Genomic DNA, 18,473 nt, shown 5'->3' on the forward strand with positions numbered 1-18,473 from the left:
ATTCATCGGAGCACCAGGTTGGCGTCTGCTTTGGTCCCCTCCACTCAGGGGGTGCCTCAGGGCTCGGTCTTATCCCCCCTACTATTTAACATCTACATGAAACCGCTGGGTGAGATCATTCGCAGGCACGGGATTAGATACCATCAATATGCGGACGATACTCAACTGTATCTGTCCGCCCCGTGCCAACTCAATGAAGCGGCAGACGTGATGAACCGCAGCCTCGAAGCTGTTATGGACTGGATGAGGGTTAACAAGCTCGTGCTCAACCCAGAAAAGACCGAGTGGCTGTTGTGTTTCCCTCCCAGAGATTCGACCAATATTCCATCACTCAGGCTGGGGGGTCAAATTTTACACCCCTCAGAGAGGGTTCGCAACTTGGGAGTCCTCCTGGATTCACAGCTATCGTTTGACCACCATTTAATGGCTGTGACCAGGGGGGCATTCGCCCAGGTTCGCCTGGTGCGCCAGTTGCGACCCTACCTGAATCGGGAGGCTCTCACAACAGTCACCCGGGCCCTTGTGACCTCTAGGCTGGAATACTGCAACGTGCTCTACATGGGGCTGCCCTTGAAGAGCATCCGGCGACTTCAGCTAGTACAGAATGCAGCCGCGCGAGTGATTGTGGGTGCACCTCGGTTCACCCGCATAACACCTATCCTCCGCAAGCTGCGCTGGCTACCTGTCGATCTCCGGATGCGCTTCAAGGTGCTATTAGTCACCCATAAAGCCCTACATGGCAGTGGATCTGGATACTTGAGAGACCGCCTTCTGCCAATTACATCCCTGCGACCAATAAGATCACATAGATTAGGCCTCCTCCGTATACCATCGGCCAGCCAGTGTCGGCTGGCAACTACAAGGAGGAGGGCCTTCTCAGTAGTAGCCCCGACCCTTTGGAACGAGCTCCCCGTAGAGATTCGCACCCTCGCCACCGTCCAGGCCTTCCGCACAGCCTTGAAGAACTGGCTCGCCCGTCAGGCCTGGGGACAAGGATAGTTCCCCTCCCGAATGATGAATGTATGTTGTCTACTATTTTATTATATGTCTTATCTTAATGTCTGTATTCCCCTTCCCGATTTTATGTGAGCCGCCCTGAGTCCCCTCAGGGAAAAGGGCGGCCTACAAATATTAATAAAATCACCTAAAAAAAAAAAAAAAAATCATGGGTCGAGGCTGATCTCACACCCCTCTGGGCTCCTACAGAAACTCCTTAGGGGAAGTAAATCCTGAGGCTTCATCTTGCAGAGTTAGTTTTGATTGTGAGGGATGCCTAGGGGCCGGCTCTTTGTGCCTGGCTCCCAGCTGGCATTCCCTCTCTGCAGCCTCTGCAGCTTCCACCATGGATTTTAAATGCACTTAGATGGTCTCGAAATAGCTGGGCGATCTGCCATCTACTGTTTTCTCCGTGGGTTTCTTCTCTTCCTCCATCTTCCCTGAGTCTTTGCGCTGCCGAGCTCAGGTCGGTCCTGGGGCTCAGGACCCTGGACAGCACCCCAAAAGTCAGGGTAGCTGGTGAAGCATTTTAAGGGAGATTCGGGTTAATGTCAGGGTTCCAAAAGCATCCAAAATTAAATCAGAGTCCAAGGCAAAGTATTGCTCAAAGTTCCAATTCATTAAGAGAGCCATGTTGACACATCTGGGAAAACCCGAATCTGAAAGCTTTCCAGTTTTTCCAACCCAGTTGAAAGTTCAAGATCTTGCCCCCACACCCACAAGTCCATCACATAGTCCAATTTCCCACTTCCATTCTGGCAGCTTCCAGCCATCCAGTTCTGGCTAGGTGCAGAGACAAAGGATGACCTTGGCTTTCTAGAAAGAATGTTGTTATGGCTACCTATCATCTAACTCCGTACAATCCCCCCTCCCATTTTCCCACAATAGAAAAGGCATAAGAGCCAAGGTGGCGCAGTGGTTAAATGCAGCACTGCAGGCTACTGCTAGATCAGCAGGTCAGCGGTTCAAATCTCACCGGCTCAGGGTTGACTCAGCCTTCCATCCTTCCGAGGTGGGTAAAATGAGGACCCAGATTGTTGGGGGCAATATGCTGACTCTCTGTAAACCGCTTAGAGAGGCCTGAAAGGCCTATGAAGCGGTATATAAGTCTACTGCTATTGCTATTGCTATAATAGAATAATAGAAAGTGTGGCAGGCCAAAGATCCAAAAGGATTATGGCTGAAGGCCTGACACCTGGATGGGTATGGACATCGCCCGCTGCTAACGGGGAGGGCTTTTTCTCCCCCTCCCCTGAATTTTAGGCAGCTGCCTTCCAACTTACCATGGGGCGGAGGGGGGTGCTCTACAAAGTCGCCTGCAAAGAGCAGAGGCTGGATTTGGCAAGGGGGCAGGAGGGGCAGGGCAGGAAGCCCAACCCGAAATTGCGGCTTAAAAGCCCAAGGGAAGAAACAGTCCATTTCTTCTGGCTGGGTGGAGGGCGGTTCCGCCACTTTCCCTCCATCATGTGACTTCCAGGCAAAGAAGCCACGTGGAGCCCTTTCACTTTCGTTTTCGTTGCTGTTTAGATGTGCCACTTTTCTTGGTGCCTGGGTTTAAGAAGTCAGGTAAGGGGTGGATCCAGTTCCAGTTGCAGATGAGGACCGACAGAGGACCTGGGGGAGAAGAAGGGGAGCAGAAGAGCTTCCCCACCCCAGGAATAAAATATGGCCTAGGACCTGGATATCTCCATGACCGTCTTCTGCCACATACCTCCCAGCGCCCGATAAGATCTCATAGGATGGGCCTTCTCCGTGTGCCGTCGACTACGCAATGTCGACTGGCAGCTCCTCAGGGGAGAGCCTTCTCTGTAGCTGCCCCGGCCCTATGGAACGATCTGCCCCCTGAGATCCGGACCCTCCTCACTCTCTTGGCCTTCCAAAAGTGGCTTGAAGAGCCAAGGTGGCGCAGTGGTTAAAAGCAGCACTGCAGGCTACTGCTAGATCAGCAGGTCAGCGGTTCAAATCTCACCGGCTCAGGGTTGACTCAGCCTTCCATCCTTCCAAGGTGGGTAAAATGAGGACCCAGATTGTTGGGGGCAATATGCTGACTCTCTGTAAACCGCTTAGAGAGGCCTGAAAGGCCTATGAAGCGGTATATAAGTCTACTACTGCTAAAAGTCTACTAAGACCTGGCTGTTCTGGCAGGCCTGGGGCTGCTGATCCTTGAGTTCCAGCCCCACTAAGAATTGAGTGCATGTTGTGTTCTTTTAACTTGCTTTGTCTTTGTATTTTAAATTTTTTTAGTATTTTTAAATTGTTTTGATGTAAGCCGCCCAGAGTCCTTCGGGATTGGGTGGCATACAAATTCATTAAATCTTAAATCTTAAATTTTGGGAAAAATTTTAAAACGGCAGAATATTATATTTCCCTAAAGCAGAAGTGGAGAAACGTATTTTTAGAGGTAGAAAGCAGCGCCGCCTTCCCCAGTCTTTCTCAATTGTCCAGCCCTTGGGGAGATCAAAGAGCTTATGGAAAGAGGAAACCAACTATTTAGATGCCTCCTTCAGTACCCAAGAAAGACAAACCTCAGCGCCGTTAGAATAGAGATAAAGTACTTTTACTAGATATGAAGTGAAAGCAGCAAAAAGGAAAGCAAGATCTGAGCCAGAAAGGTGGGAATATCTACATATCAAACGTTTACCCAGCACCCTCCCCCCCCCAATTCCCCAACCCATCGTCCAATCTGCCACTCCTGAAGGTGTCACGTGGGGTGCATCTTCAAAAAGCCTCATCAGGTTGGTATGCGAGACGGTTGGCCTTGACCAAATCCAAACACAAGCCACCAGCATGCGCAGAAGATGGTGAGAACAAAACTCCCTTCTCATAACTTCTCCATCAGCAGTAATTCCCCCTCCCAAATACCATGCCCCCACCCTCCCCGTTTCTATGGCAGCCGATAGCAAGCAATCGAAGCAGAGGCTGACAGCTCCATTCATTCCCAAAGCAAAGACTGCAGGTAGAAATTCATTCAAGGCAGGATGTTTGGAAACTTGTATTGGAAAAAGTTTGACAGCTAAGAAGAGCGGAGGGGTAGCATTAGAACAGGCAGCCCCTCGCCCAAGATCCAGCGCAGGACAAAAGCCATTAAGCCACAATAGGTATTGCCCGACAGCCTTTCAGAGCACAGGGCCCTTCATGACACAACCCACACTCACCCCAACAGCCTTTTGGGACCTGTATAAAAATCCTGGCACTCATCAGCACCGCATGCTGTCTTGGTGGTTCATCAATATATGGACCTTCTTCCCAATCGGCCTCTGGCCTCCAGTCCAGTGTCTTTCTCCCAGCTGGGATCCAAACCAGATGGATTTGTCTTCTAATATAGCGGTGAAATTGGGGAATCTTTGAAGTGGGCAGCCTTCCCAATCTTAGAAATCGATCGAAATGCCTTCCTGGAACGCGGCTGCCCTCCTGCCTGGGCGAAGCTGCTGTTTGGGGTAGGGGGAAGGTCTCAGCCCCCCACAAAGTCCTGCAGAGTCCCTAGGATGCCCCCCAAGACCTCGCCAGCATCCCAAAGGGGGCTCTGGGGCAGCGGTGAAATTCAAACGTTTTAACTACCGGTTCTGTGGGCGGGGCTTGGTGGGTGTGGCAGGGGAAGGATACTGCAAAATCCCCCTTCCTTCCCGATTAGCTGGGACTCAAGAGGCAGAGAATAGATGAGGGTGGGGCCAGCCAGAGTTGGCATTTGCCAGTTCTCTGAACTGCTCAAAAGTTCCGCTACCGGAAACCTGTCAGAACCGGCTGAATTTCCCCCCTGCTCTAGGGGTCAAGAGCCTCTTCCAGAGCTCCCGTGTGGCCCTGGGGGAACCATCTGAAGCATCCCACCCCAATTCCTGGGCCGTGGGTAATGGACACCCTCACTGTATACGCTAATTGCTGGGTATGTTGTGGTCCTGATCAGGGGATTGTGGGGGGATCTGCTATGAGTTGACTCGTCCCACCACCACTACCTTGGCCCTTATCCCTGGGACACACCTGGAGAGGTGATTCTGTGCCCACCTGGGTTGGGCAGTTGGAAAGAGAGAGCAGTAGGGTGGTCCCCGGGCCCCTGCATTTGTTTGGGCCTTGAAGCTAGCTTCAGGGGAGACCATATATCCTGACCCACACCTTGAGTACATTCTACTCCTTCCCTGTCCTTCTCCTCCTCCTCCTCCAGCACAATTGGACAGCATCCCCCTCGGCCTTTTGAGCACATCAAAACATGGAGATGGTTAGGCTGAGTGGATCAACCTTCCCCGTCTTCCTGACTCTTCCTCCCCCAAACCTCCCCCCCCACAGTCTCTTTTATAAGCAAGGAGGAGAGGCTGGGGGGGAAGGCACAGCCATCAAAACCTGGCTGTGCTGGCAGGCCTGGGGTTGGTGAGTTCCCCTCCCCTCTCGACTGGTATGGCTGTGTGATTTTTGTGTATTTTAATTATGTGTACTGTTGTTTATGTTCCCTTTCCCCTTTGAGTTGTTCGCCGCCCTGAGTCCCTCCTGGAGAAGGGCGGCATACAAATAAACCAAAAAAAAAAAAGGGCAGCCATGCCACGGACTCCTCCAGGGCCCATCATATGGGAGTGTGTATGTGTGTGCGTGTGTGTGTGTGCAGAGCAGAAGGGGAGGGCCAGGATAGGAGGGAGAGTGAACAAGGAGGCTGAGAACTTCAAAGGGAGAACTTCAAGGAGGCTGAGAACTTCCAGCCCCCCTTGGCAAGCTGCCCCAAAGCCCAGAGCCTCCGTTTGGTAATGAGTAGCAAGGGTTTGAGGCAGGGGTGAAATTCAGCAGGTTCTGGAGAACCGGTAGTGGAAATTTTGAGTATTGGTATTGGTATTTATTCGATTTGTAAGCCGCCCTATTCCCCAAGGGACTCAGGGCGGCTGAACAAAAACCAGGGGAAGGGGAAAAACAAATACAAAAAGTAAGACAAACAGGACAGTGATACAACAGTTTAAAAAAGCACAGCAAGCACAGCAAATTCGAGTAGGGGGGGAACTCAACCCCAGGCTTGCTGGGACAACCAGGCCTTAACGGCTGTCCGGAAGGCCTGGAGGGTGGTGAGGGTACGAATCTCCACGGGGAGTTCGTTCCAGAGGGTCGGAGCAGCCACAGAGAAGGCCCTCCTCCGGGTGGTCGACAGCCGGCATTGGCCGGCAGATGGAATTCAGAGGAGGCCTAATCTGTGGGATCTAATGGGTCTATGGGAGGTAATTGGCAGGAGGCGGTGTCAGCACTCCTTCATTGGATAATCAGGGAAGAAAACCACAAGACTCCATTGATAGAAATCAAGTGTACTTTTACTAATTATAAATGAATATAAGCGTAGCAAAGCGAAGACTGATTATTTAGGCGTGAAAGCAATTGATATATAGAATAACCCATTCCCCACCCTTGGCATCCCAGTCACAATCCAATCATAAGAGCCAAGGTGGCGCAGTGGTTAAATGCAGCACTGCAGGCTACTGCTAGATCAGCAGGTCAGCGGTTCAAATCTCACCGGCTCAGGGTTGACTCAGCCTTCCATCCTTCCGAGGTGGGTAAAATGAGGACCCAGATTGTTGGGGGCAATATGCTGACTCTCTGTAAACCGCTTAGAGAGGCCTGAAAGGCCTATGAAGCGGTATATAAGTCTACTGCTATTGCTACTGCTATTGCTATAATTCTCCAAAGTGTCAGGTGCGAGATAACTTCAAAAGGCATCACCAAGATGGAATGTCAGTGCCGTTGGCCTTGGCGGGAAACTTCCTCCGCATGCGCAGTAAGACAGGCGGCAGAAACTCCAGAATCTTCCTCCAGCACAATTAGTAATCCCCTCCCAAATACCATGCCCCCCCTCCCCGTTTCAATGGCAGCCAAAGCAGCAGCAAAACAGAGGCTGACATCCGGCCCTCCTCCGGAAAAAGGCGGTCAGATCTGGAAAACGACAAAACACAAACAAACAGACGAACAACAAAAAACAGAAAAAGAAAAATAGAGGGGGAGAGAGAGAAAGTCAGGAGGGAGAGACAACTAGGGCTTGTCAGGATAAGCAGAATAGAACTTGCGGAGCAGTTGAGGGTCCCGGAGATGGGACTTGTCAACCCACTCGGCATGAGACTGGGGAAAATGCTTCCAAGCCACCAGGTACTGAATCCGATTCCGTCACTTTCAAGAGTCCAAAATTTCTCGAACTTCAAAGTGCTGTTCACCATCAATCAATAGGGGAGCAGGTGGCGGATCCACTGGCGGACGTAAAGATGAAAAATGAACAGGTTTAATGAGATTAATGTGGAAAACAGGATATACACGGTTGAGGTGCTTGGGTAGCTGTAAGCGAACCGAAACAGGATTGATGACTTTGATTATGGGAAATGGACCCACATACTTAGGGCCCAACTTCTTCGATTTCTGTGTAGTTTGAAGGAACTTTGTGGATAGATAAACTTGATCACCCACCTTGTACTGATAAGGTTTCTTATCGGCCTGTTTCTTATGTGCGCGATGCGCAGCATCCAAAGTACGAAGTGCCAAAGGCCAAATATGCTGCAACCACTCACTCCACTCGGAGATGGATGAAACCTGCAGCTGCTCAAGAGGAACTTCGGGAATAGGAACAAAGTCCTGGCCAAACGCAACTCGGAAAGGGGTGAATCCAGTGCTGCTATGTACAGAATTATTATAAGCCACTTCCGCGTGCGGCAACAAGTCCACCCAATCATCTTGCTCGTAATTGATGAAACAATATAAATATTGTTCCAGAACAGAATTAGTCCTCTTGCAAGCCCCATTAGTCTGAGGGTGGTGGGCGGAGCTTAGACCTTGGGCGGAGCCAATGTGCTTAAGAAATTCTTTCCAGAAGACGGAGGTGAATTGAATGCCCCTATCAGAAATGATGCGATCAGGCACACCGTGCAAACGGTAAACGTGAGAAAATAATAGTTTAGCAAGCGCTTTTGCAGAAGGAATCTTCGGGCAAGGTATAAAATGAACTTGCTTGGAGAACAAGTCAGTAACCACCCATATGACAGTGTGCCCCTGGCTCTCAGGAAGTTCAACAATGAAGTCCATAGAAATCTCCTTCCACGGGGCGACAGGGCGAGCTACAGTCTGGAGCAAACCCTGCGGTTTCCGCGGCGGGCGTTTAGCGGCCACACAAACGGGACAGCTGGCGACATAAAGTTCAATGTTCTTCTTCAAAGATGGCCACCAAAACTGCCATTTCACCAGATGCAGCCTCTTCACAAAGCCAAAGTGCCCCGCCAACTTGGAATCATGAGCCCATTGGAGAACAACGAGACAAAGAGAGGCAGGGACGTAAAGTTTCGCTCCAATCCATGGCAAATCATCCCTCATGGTGCATTCACCTTATGTTGCTGGAACCAATCATCCTGTGGAAGGGCCTTCTTAAGGTCGGAAAGAAAATCTTGGGACACGTCCACCTTAGAGCGTGTCTGTTGCCTAGTAACAACAGGAGCAGCGAGGCTTGACGTGGGAACAACGGGCTGGACAATGCTGAGCTTAGAGCAGTTGTACTGAGGGAGTCTGGACAAAGCATCAGCCATAAAGTTCTTCCCCCCCGGGATGTATTTCAGGGTGAAATTAAAACAATTGAAATGTTGAGCCCAGCACATCTGCTTAGGGGAGAGTCGCCTGGGAGTTCTCAAAGCCTCCAAATTTTTATGGTCAGTTCACACCTCAAATGGGTGTTTAGCACCCTCCAGGAAATGGCGCCATGTGGCCAAAGCCCAACGAACAGCAAATGCTTCTTTCTCCCAGATCGCCCAACGTCTTTCAGTGTTTGTGAGTTTACGAGAGGTGTATGCACAAGGTTGTAAATTACCTTGGTTGTTGGTCTGAAGTAATACGGCCCCCATCACCACGTCACTGGCATCAGCTTGAACCACGAACGGCTTGTCCATGTCCCAGTGCTTCAGAACCGGCTCCTTGGCAAAAAGTCATTTCAACTTTTCAAAAGCAGCTTGACACTCCATGGTCCAATTTAATGGCCTGCTAGGCTTGGGTTTCGGCCCACCTTTGGACTTCAACAAATTAGTGATGGGAAGTGCAATTTTGGCAAAAGAAGGGATGAACTGACAGTAGAAATTGGCAAAACCCAAATTTTTTTGCAATTGTCTACATGTACGGGGCGCCTCCCACTCTGTGACCACCTTGACTTTAGCAGGGTCCATCTCCACACCTGCGGGGGAGATACGATAGCCAAGGTAGTCTATCTTCTCCTGGTGAAATTCACATTTGGACAACTTGGCATAAAGCTCCGTGGCTCTGAGTTTCTTTAGGACAGTGCAGACCAACTTGACATGTTCGTCATGTCTTTGCATGTAAATAAGGATGTCATCCAAATATACAATAACACCCTTGTAGAGGTGGGCATGCAAAAACTCATTAATTAATTGCATGAAAACTGCAGGCGCCCCCTGCAGGCCAAAGGGCATTACAAGGAACTGGAAGCAACCTAGGGGGCAGTTGAAAGCAGTCTTCCACTCGTCCCCCTCCTTAATCCGGACCCTATAGTATGCCTCCCATAAGTCCAGTTTAGTAAAAATGCGGCCTTTCCCCAGTTGGGGCCAGCATGTCCTTCATCAGAGGCAAAGGGTAGAGATTGTGGGAAGAGATTGAATTAAGGTTCTTAAAGTTCACATAGAACCAAAGAGAGCCATCTTTCTTCTCTCTGAATAGTACAGGGGCAGCCACCTTGGATCTGGCTGGTTCAATGAAACCCCTTTGCAAGTTCTTGTCAATAAACTTCCTCATTTCCTCCATCTCCCTGGGTGACATAGAATATATTTGAGGTTTTGGAAGCGGCATCCCAGGCAAAATCTCGATGGAGCAATCAGTAGGTCTGTGGGGCAGAAGCTTATCGGAAGATTTTTCACTAAAAACTCCTTTCAGGTCTCAATATTCCTTTGGAATCTTCTCTTCCCCTTCAATTCTCTCTTGGCCCCTGGTGGCCAAAGTGGGGCCGGAGCCAGCAGGCTCTGAGGCTTCGACCTCCCCGTCTGGGGCTGTGCTGGTCTGAATGCGCAGCCACCCCTCCCTCCAGTTAATGCGAGGGTTCCATTTACGAAGCCAGGGGAGTCCCAAAATAAGGGGTCTGTCCATCCCAGGTGCCACAATAAAAGAGATTAATTCTAAATGGGTACCCATTTTCATTTCTAGAGGTTCAGTGTAAAAATGGGCTGCCCCCCCCCCTGCAATGGACCCATCGATCTGGCAAAAAACAATAGGGGTTTTTAAAGTCCTCAACTTCAAGCCCAATTTTTCAACCATTGCCGGGCTAATCATACATCTAGAACAGCCCGAATCGAGGAGAGCGGAAAGCTCTGTTGCACCAGCAGGTGGCACCCTTAACTAAATTGGGATTAACATGGGGCCTTTATTTGAACTCACCCAACGAGGCGAGGCGTCGTCATCGGAGTCATCAGAGGAGCTGGTGGTCACGTCCGCTTCCTCCTCCACCTCCGCTGGAAACGTTGGGGGGTATTTTCAGCAGCGTACGCAGCCTCCTTCTTCTTCCCCGGGGCCCTGCCTGCCTTCCCTTCCCTCTTGGCAGGGGGTGGGGCGGTCAGGGGAAATTTAATGCGGCAATCCACGGCACGATGGCCTCCCCTCCCACAACGGAAGCACGTGAAAGGCTTGGTCTTACTGGCAGAGCTTCCCCTCCCTTCACCCCTGATGCGGAAGGGGGCTTTTTGAGCTGGGGGGGGGGCGCGACCTCTCTGCTTTTTCCTCTTTCGCACGTTGAAGTCTAATCAAGTCTAGCTCAACGTCTGCTGCATTTTCATACGAAGCAACAACTCGCTTGGGAAGGTGTTTTTTAACGCATTGTTGGTAAATGTCTTCATTTAATCCCAATGCAAACTGATCCAGGAGGGCCTCCTCAGACCACCCCCTCATATACGATGAAAGCTGTTGAAACTCCTGAACATATTCAGCCACTGGTCTATTTCCCTGCTTTAGGGCCATAAAATTCACCTTCCCGCGTTTCTCAATCAGCGGATCATCAAACCTCCTCTTTAGTGCAGCCATAAAGTCATCAAAATTCCTCAGAAGAGGGGAATTACATTGGTGTAAGCTCACCATCCAATCGGCCGCCTTCTCTTCCAAAGAAAGTAAAACCATTCTCACCTTCATCTCATCGGATTCTAAATCTGGACCATATATTTCCATGTAATTCCAAATCTGAATGACGAAAAGGCCCAACCTCTTGGCATCACCGTTATATTTACTGGTAAGGGAGGGACTTTTGACATTCTGCGTCTTCTGCCCCCCCCCTACTCTGGCAGCAGCCCTGGCTGTGGGGGGAGGCTGTTTCTGGGTTTGCTTGCTCCCATCCTCCCTCGGCCTCTTCACCCTCCCTAAATTTATGCATGGAGTACCTTTGTTCAAATTCTTCCGTTTGCTCCCTTTCCATCGCTCTCCCTCAGGTCTTTCGCTTGGTCATAGCTTCTTCCCAATCCGCTGGGGTTTTTTTTAGTCTCCTTTGGGTAACTCCGGCATCCAATTCCTCAGAATCCTCTTTTTGCCCCACTCCCAAAGTCCACCGGGGGCGAACCGCAGGCTCCTCTATTCTTAGGCCAGCCAGCCTTTCAGGTAAAGATGGGTCTGCGGTTTCCCTTTCAGTCTCCTCTTCATCGCTCGCTCGCAATGACATTTTCTTCGTTCCTTCTTGTGAGTACACCCCCGACGGTAGGTTGAAAACTCCTGGTGGGGTGTGAGTGAGACTTCGCTTACTGTCAGCCCTCATTCATTGGATAATCAGGAAAGAAAACGACAAGACTCCATTGATAGAAATCAAGTATACTTTTACTAATTATAAATGATTAGAAGCATAGCAAAGCGAAAACTGATTATTTAGGCGCGAAAGCAAATGATAGAATAACCCATTCCCCACCCCTTGGCATCCCAGTCATAGTCCAATCATAATTCTCCCAAGTGTCAGGTGCGAGATAACTTCGAAAGGCATCACCAAGATGGAATGTTGGTGCCGTTGGCCTTGGCGGGAAACCACCTCCGCATGCGCAGTAAGACGGGCAGAAACTCCAGAATCTTCCTCCAGCACAATTAGTAGTCCCCTCCCAAATACCATGCCCCCCTCCCCGTTTCAATGGCAGCCAAAGCAGCAGCAAAGCAGAGGCTGACATCCACATTAGTGCACTTATGCACACCCCCTCTCCTGACCACTTATGTAAGTATGAATTCAGGTCCATGGAAGTCCATTTGTGACTGAAAGTGTGAAAATGTGTAGCTGAGACAACTGAATCAGGGAGGGCATTCCAGACTTCGACAACTCTGTTACAGAAATCATATTATTTACTTTCAATTTTGAAACGATTTACATAGATTATAAAGCGATTAAAACAGAAAAAGTCATTTACGGGTAGGACATTACTGCCTTACTATATACAGATAGATGGGATAGGCTGATAGATAAAATAGATAAATATACATAATAAACGATAGATAGATAGATAGATAGATAGATAGATAGATAGATAGATAGATAGATAGATAGATAGATAGATAGATACTAGATGAATGGAAACTTGGATGGATGGATGGATGGATGGACGGACGGACGGATAGACAGATACTAGATACTAGATGGATGGAAAGATAGAAAGATAGATAGACACAAGAGGATGGATAGAGAGACAAAGAGAGATCGAATGGATGAATGGATGGACACCAAGCTTACTCCCAACATTGCTTTTTTCCTGAGAGTAAGTCTTCTGTATACCAAGGGACATTGAAATTGCTCCAAGCGTTCCTCATTTACTCTCCCCTCCTCTCTCTTTCTCTGAGGGGTGTTGGGTCCCCACCCCCAGCATTTTCTTCCAGAGAATAAGTCATCTGTGTAAAGGTTTGGTTGAAATTACTCAAGGCATTCCAGAGTTATGTGGGGATACACACACACACACACACACACACACACAAACCAAGGAGTGTTAGGGGTGTCTTATCCCATGGTCTTTATTTCCAGAAAGTAAGTAGTATGTGTCAGCACCTCTCCATTAGATAATTAGGAAAGAAAGACCACGAGACTCCATGTGTGGAAATCAAGTGTACTTTTACAAATTATAAATGATTAAAGGCATAGCGAAGCGAAATCTGAATATTTAGGCGCGAAAGAGATTGATATATAGAAAAGCCCATTCCCCTCCCCTTGGCATCACAGATACAGTCCAATCATAATTCTCTCAAGTGTCAGGTGCGAGATAACTTCAAAAGGCATCACGAAGGTGGAATGTCGGTGCCGTTAGTCCTGGCGGGAATCTCCCATGCATGCGTAGTCCGACCAGCAGCTGAACTCCAGAACCTTCCTCCAGCACAATGAGTAACCCCTCCCAAATACCATGCCCTCCCTCCCCATTTCATGGCAGCCGAAGCAACAGCAAAGCAGAGGCTGACATCCGGCCGTCCCCCGGAAAAAGGCAGTCAGGCCTGGAAAACGAGAAAAACACAAATAAACAGACAAACAACAAACAACAAACAACAAAAGAGAAAAGAGGGGGGGGGAGAAAAAGTCAAGGCTTGTCAGGATAAGCAGAATAAAACTGTCGAAGCAGCAGGGGGGCACGAACATGGGACTTGTCTACCCATTCGGTATGAGACGGAAGAAAATGCTTCCAAGCCACTAGGTACTGTATTCGATTCCGCCGCCGTCGAGAGTCCAATATCTCACGAACTTCAAAATGACGTTCACCGTCAACCAACAGGGGGGCAGGCGGAGGGTCCACAGGCGGACGTAAAGCAGAAACACGAACAGGCTTAATGAGGTTAATGTGGAACACAGGATGAACACGGTTGAGATGCTTGGGCAGCTGCAAACGAACTGAAACAGGATTGATGATCTTGATGATGGGAAATTGGCCCACGTACTTAGGTCCCAATTTCTTCGACTTTTGTGTAGTTTGAAGGAACTTCGTGGACAAATAAACCAGGTCACCCTCCCTGTACTGGTAAGGTTGGGCACGCTTCTTATCAGCCTGTTTCTTATGAGCACGATGCGCAGCATCCAAAGTACTAAGAGTTAAATGCCAAACATGGCTCAAACGTTCGCTCCAATCAGCGACGGAAGAAACTTGTGGTTCCTCCCAAGGAAGTTCAGGAATAGGAACAAAATCCTGACCAAAAACAACACGAAAAGGAGTGAACCCAGTGCTGCTATGGACAGAATTATTGTAGGCCACCTCAGCGTGCGGCAGCAAGTCCACCCAATCATCTTGCTGATAATTGATGAAACAACGTAAATATTGTTCTAGAACAGAATTAGTCCTCTCGCAAGCCCCATTAGTCTGAGGGTGGTGGGCGGAGCTTAGTCCCTGGGCGGAGCCAATGCGTTTAAGAGATTCCTTCCAGAAAACCGAAGTGAACTGGACACCCCTATCGGAAATGATGCAATCAGGCACCCCATGCAAACGGTAAATGTGGGAAATGAAGAGTTTAGCCAATGCCTTTGCAGAAGGAATCTTGTGGCACGGAATAAAATGAACTTGTTTTGAAAATAAGTCCGTAACCACCCAAATGACGGTGTGCCCCTGGCTCTCGGGAAGTTCGACAATAAAGTCCATAGAAATTTCCTTCCAAGGGGTGACAGGGCAGGCCACGGATTGAAGTAGGCCTTGTGGCTTTCCAGGTGGCCGTTTAGCGGCTGCACAGACCGGACAACTGGCAACATAAAGTTCAATGTCCTTTTTCAAAGAGGGCCACCAAAACTGCCTCTTCACCAGATGCAATGTCTTTACAAACCCAAAGTGACCCGCCAAATCATGAGCCCGTTGGAGGACGACGAGACGAAGAGAGGCTGGGACGTAAAGCTTAGCTCCTATCCATGATAAACTGTCCCCTCATTGTGCATTCATCCTGATGTTGCTGGAACCAGTCATCCTGGGGAAGGGCTCATTTGAGGTCAGAAAGGAAATCCTGAGGCACCTCCACTTTCGAACGCACCTGTTGTCGAGTGACCAGAAGAGCCACAAGGCTGGATGTGGGAACGACTGGCTGAACAATACTCAGTTTAGAGCAGTTGTATTGAGGGAGTCGGGACAAAGCATCAGCCATGAAATTCTTCCCTCCCGGGATGTACTTGAGTGTAAAATTGAAGCGGTTGAAATGCTGAGCCCAGCGCATCTGCTTAGGGGATAGGCGGCGTGGAGTCCTCAAAGCCTCTAAATTTTTGTGGTCAGTCCACACCTCAAAAGGGTGTTTAGTGCCCTCCAGAAAGTGGCGCCACATGGCCAAGGCCCAGCGTACGGCAAATGCATCTTTCTCCCAGATTGCCCAATGTCTCTCAGTGTCTGTGAGCTTGCGGGAGGTGTAAGCGCATGGTTGCAAATTACTTCGGCCGTTGGCTTGAAGCAAGATGGCCCCAACAGCCACGTCACTGGCATCAGCTTGGACGACGAAAGGCTTGTCCATGTCTGGATGCTTCAGAACCGGTTCCGCTGCAAAGAGGCGCTTCAGCTTCTTGAAAGCAGCTTGACACTCCATGGTCCAATCCAGTGGCTTGCTAGGCTTAGGTTTCGGCCCACCTTTGGACTTCAACAAGTTAGTGATAGGAAGCGCAATTTTGGCAAAAGAAGGGATGAACTGACGGTAGAAATTGGCAAAACCCAAAAACTTTTGCAATTGTCTGCGTGTACGGGGTGCCTCCCACTCAGTGACCGCCTTCACCTTTCCAGGGTCCATCTCAATGCCAGTGGGGGAGATGCGATATCCTAGGTAGTCAATCTTCGCCTGGTGAAATTCACACTTGGACAATTTGGCATACAGTTCAGCGGCCCTGAGTTTTTTCAAGACAGTGCGGACCAACGTGACGTGTTCGTCATAAGTCTGAGTGTAAATAAGGATATCGTCCAAATATACGATAACGCCTTTTAAAGGTGGTTATGCAAAATCTCATTAATTAATTGCATGAAAACTGCAGGCGTCCCCTGCAGGCCAAAGGGCATCACTCGGAACTGGAAGCAACTGAGGGGGCAGTTGAAAGCAGTCTTCCACTCATCCCCCTCCTTTATGCGGACTCTATAGTATGCCTCCCTGAGGTGTAGTTTAGTGAAGATGCTGCCCTTCCCCAATTGGGCTAACATGTCCTTCATTAGCGGCAAAGGGTAAAGGTTTTGGGCAGAGATACCGTTCAGGTTTTTGAAATTAACACATAATCTCAGGGAGCCATCCTTCTCTCTGAATAATACGGGTGCAGCTACTTTGGGTCGTGCTTGCTCGATAAAACCTCTTTCCAAGTTTTTATCAATGAATTTTCTCATTTCCTCCATCTCCCTAGGGGACATTGAATATATCTGGGGCTTTGGAAGCTTAACACCGGGCAAAATGTCGATGGAGCAATCAGTAGGTCTGTGGGGCGGAAGTTTATCTGAAGATTTTTCACTAAAAACTCCCCTCAGGTCCCAATAAACTTTTGGAATCTTCTCCTCTCCTTCAATCCTCTCCTGACCTCTGGCGGCCAAAACGGGGCTGCAGCCAGCAGGCTCTGGGGAAACCCCCTCCTCATCTGGAGCTGTGCTCGTGCGAATGCGCAGCCATCCCTCCCTCCAATTTATGCGAGGGTTCCATTTTCGAAGCCAGGGGAGGCCTAAAATGAGGGGTCTGTCCATTCCAGGAGCCACAATAAAAGAGATCAACTCTATGTGGGTGCCCATTTTCATCTCTAGAGGTTCAGTATAGAAATGGGCTGGGCCACCCCCTGCTATGGAACCATCTATTTGGCAAAAGACAATAGGGGTTTTCAAAGTTTTTAATTTGAGGCCTAGTTTCTCCACCATTGCAGGATTGATCATGCAGCGGGAGCAACCCGAGTCAAGGAGGGCGGGAAGCTGCTCTGACACCCCATCGGGCGGTACCCTTAATTCTATTGGGATCAGCATGGGGCCTTTGTTTGAACTCACCCAGCGAGGCAAGGCGTCGTCATCGGAGTCATCAGAGGAGCTGGTGGATGCGTCAGCTTCTCCCTCCACATTCTGCATGAACCGCGGGGGGGGGGATGGTGTCAGCAGCGAAAGCAGCCTCTTTCTTCTTGTTGTCTGGGCCCTTGCTTGTTCTCCCTTCCCTCTTGGCAGGGGCTGGGGCAGTCGTGGGGAGCTTAGAGTGACACTCTGGAGCGCGGTGGCCCACCCTCCCGCAACGGAAACAAGTGAACGGTTTGGCTTTGCCTGTGGAGGTTCCCTTTCCTTCACCCCTGATTCGGAAAGGGGGCTTTCGAGTCGGTGGGGGTGATTTTTCAGCTCTCTCTCTCTCTCTCTTTCATCTCTTGCACGTTGCAGTCTAATCAAATCAAGCTCAATGTCTGCTGCATTTTCATACCAAGCAGTAACGCGCTTGGGAAGGTGACGATTAACACACTGTTGATAAATGTCCTCATTTAATCCTAACGCAAATTGGTCCAAAAGCGCCTCTTGGGACCACCCTCTCATATAAGCAGCGAGTTGTTGAAACTCCTGAATATATTGAGACACCGGTCTATCCCCCTGTTTCAGGGTCATAAATTTCAACTTTCCCCGTTTCTCAGTCAGGGGGTCATCAAATCTTCTCTTAAACGCAGTCATAAAAGGATCAAAATCCCTCAGGAGGGGGGAATTGCTTTGGTGTAGACTTAAGCACCATTCGGCTGCCTCTTCTTCCAAAGCAAGCAACACCATTCGTACTTTTATGTCATCCGATTCTAATTCGGGGCCATAAACTTCCATAAAGTTATAAACTTGCATAATGAAGAGGCCCAGTTTGTCCGGATTCCCGTCATATTTCACAGTTAAGGGAGGGATTTTTGCCATTCTGCGTCTTCTAGGGGGGCCCCCAGCTCTGGCAACTGCCCTGGCTGGGGGGGGAGAAGCGGTTTCTGGGGTAGTTTGCTCCCATCCCCCCACGGCCTCTTCACCCTCCCTGAATTTTTGCATAGAGTACCTTTGTTCAAAGTCCTCCGTTTGATCTCTTTCTCGGGGTCTTCGTTCGGGCAAGATTTGTCCCATCTCAAGTGGCCTCGCCTGTTGTTTTCTCCTGGTAACTCCAGCATCCTAACTTTCGCTGTCCTCCTTTTGTCCCACAGTCAAGGACCATCAGGGGGGGAATCACAGGGCCCGCTATTTCCAATTCAGCCATTCTCTCAGGTAATGATGGGTCAGCGGTTTCCTTTTCAATTTCTTCATCGCTTGCTTGCAAAGACATCGTGCTTGTTTCTTCTTGAAAGTACACCCCCCACGGAAGGTTGAAATCTCCTGGTGGGGTGTGAGTGAGATTTTGCTTACTGTCAGCACCTCTCCAATAGATAATTAGGAAAGAAAGACCACGAGACTCCATGTGTGGAAATCAAGTGTACTTTTACTAATTATAAATGATTAAAGGCATAGCGAAGCGAAATCTGAATATTTAGGCGCAAAAGTGATTGATATATAGAAAAGCCCATTCCCCTCCCCTTGGCATCACAGTTACAGTCCAATCATAATTCTCTCAAGTGTCAGGTGTGAGATAACTTCAAAAGGCATCAC

This window comes from Thamnophis elegans, chromosome Z (genome assembly GCF_009769535.1).
Source record: "Thamnophis elegans isolate rThaEle1 chromosome Z, rThaEle1.pri, whole genome shotgun sequence".
In the NCBI taxonomy this organism is placed as follows: Eukaryota; Metazoa; Chordata; class Lepidosauria; order Squamata; family Colubridae; genus Thamnophis; species Thamnophis elegans.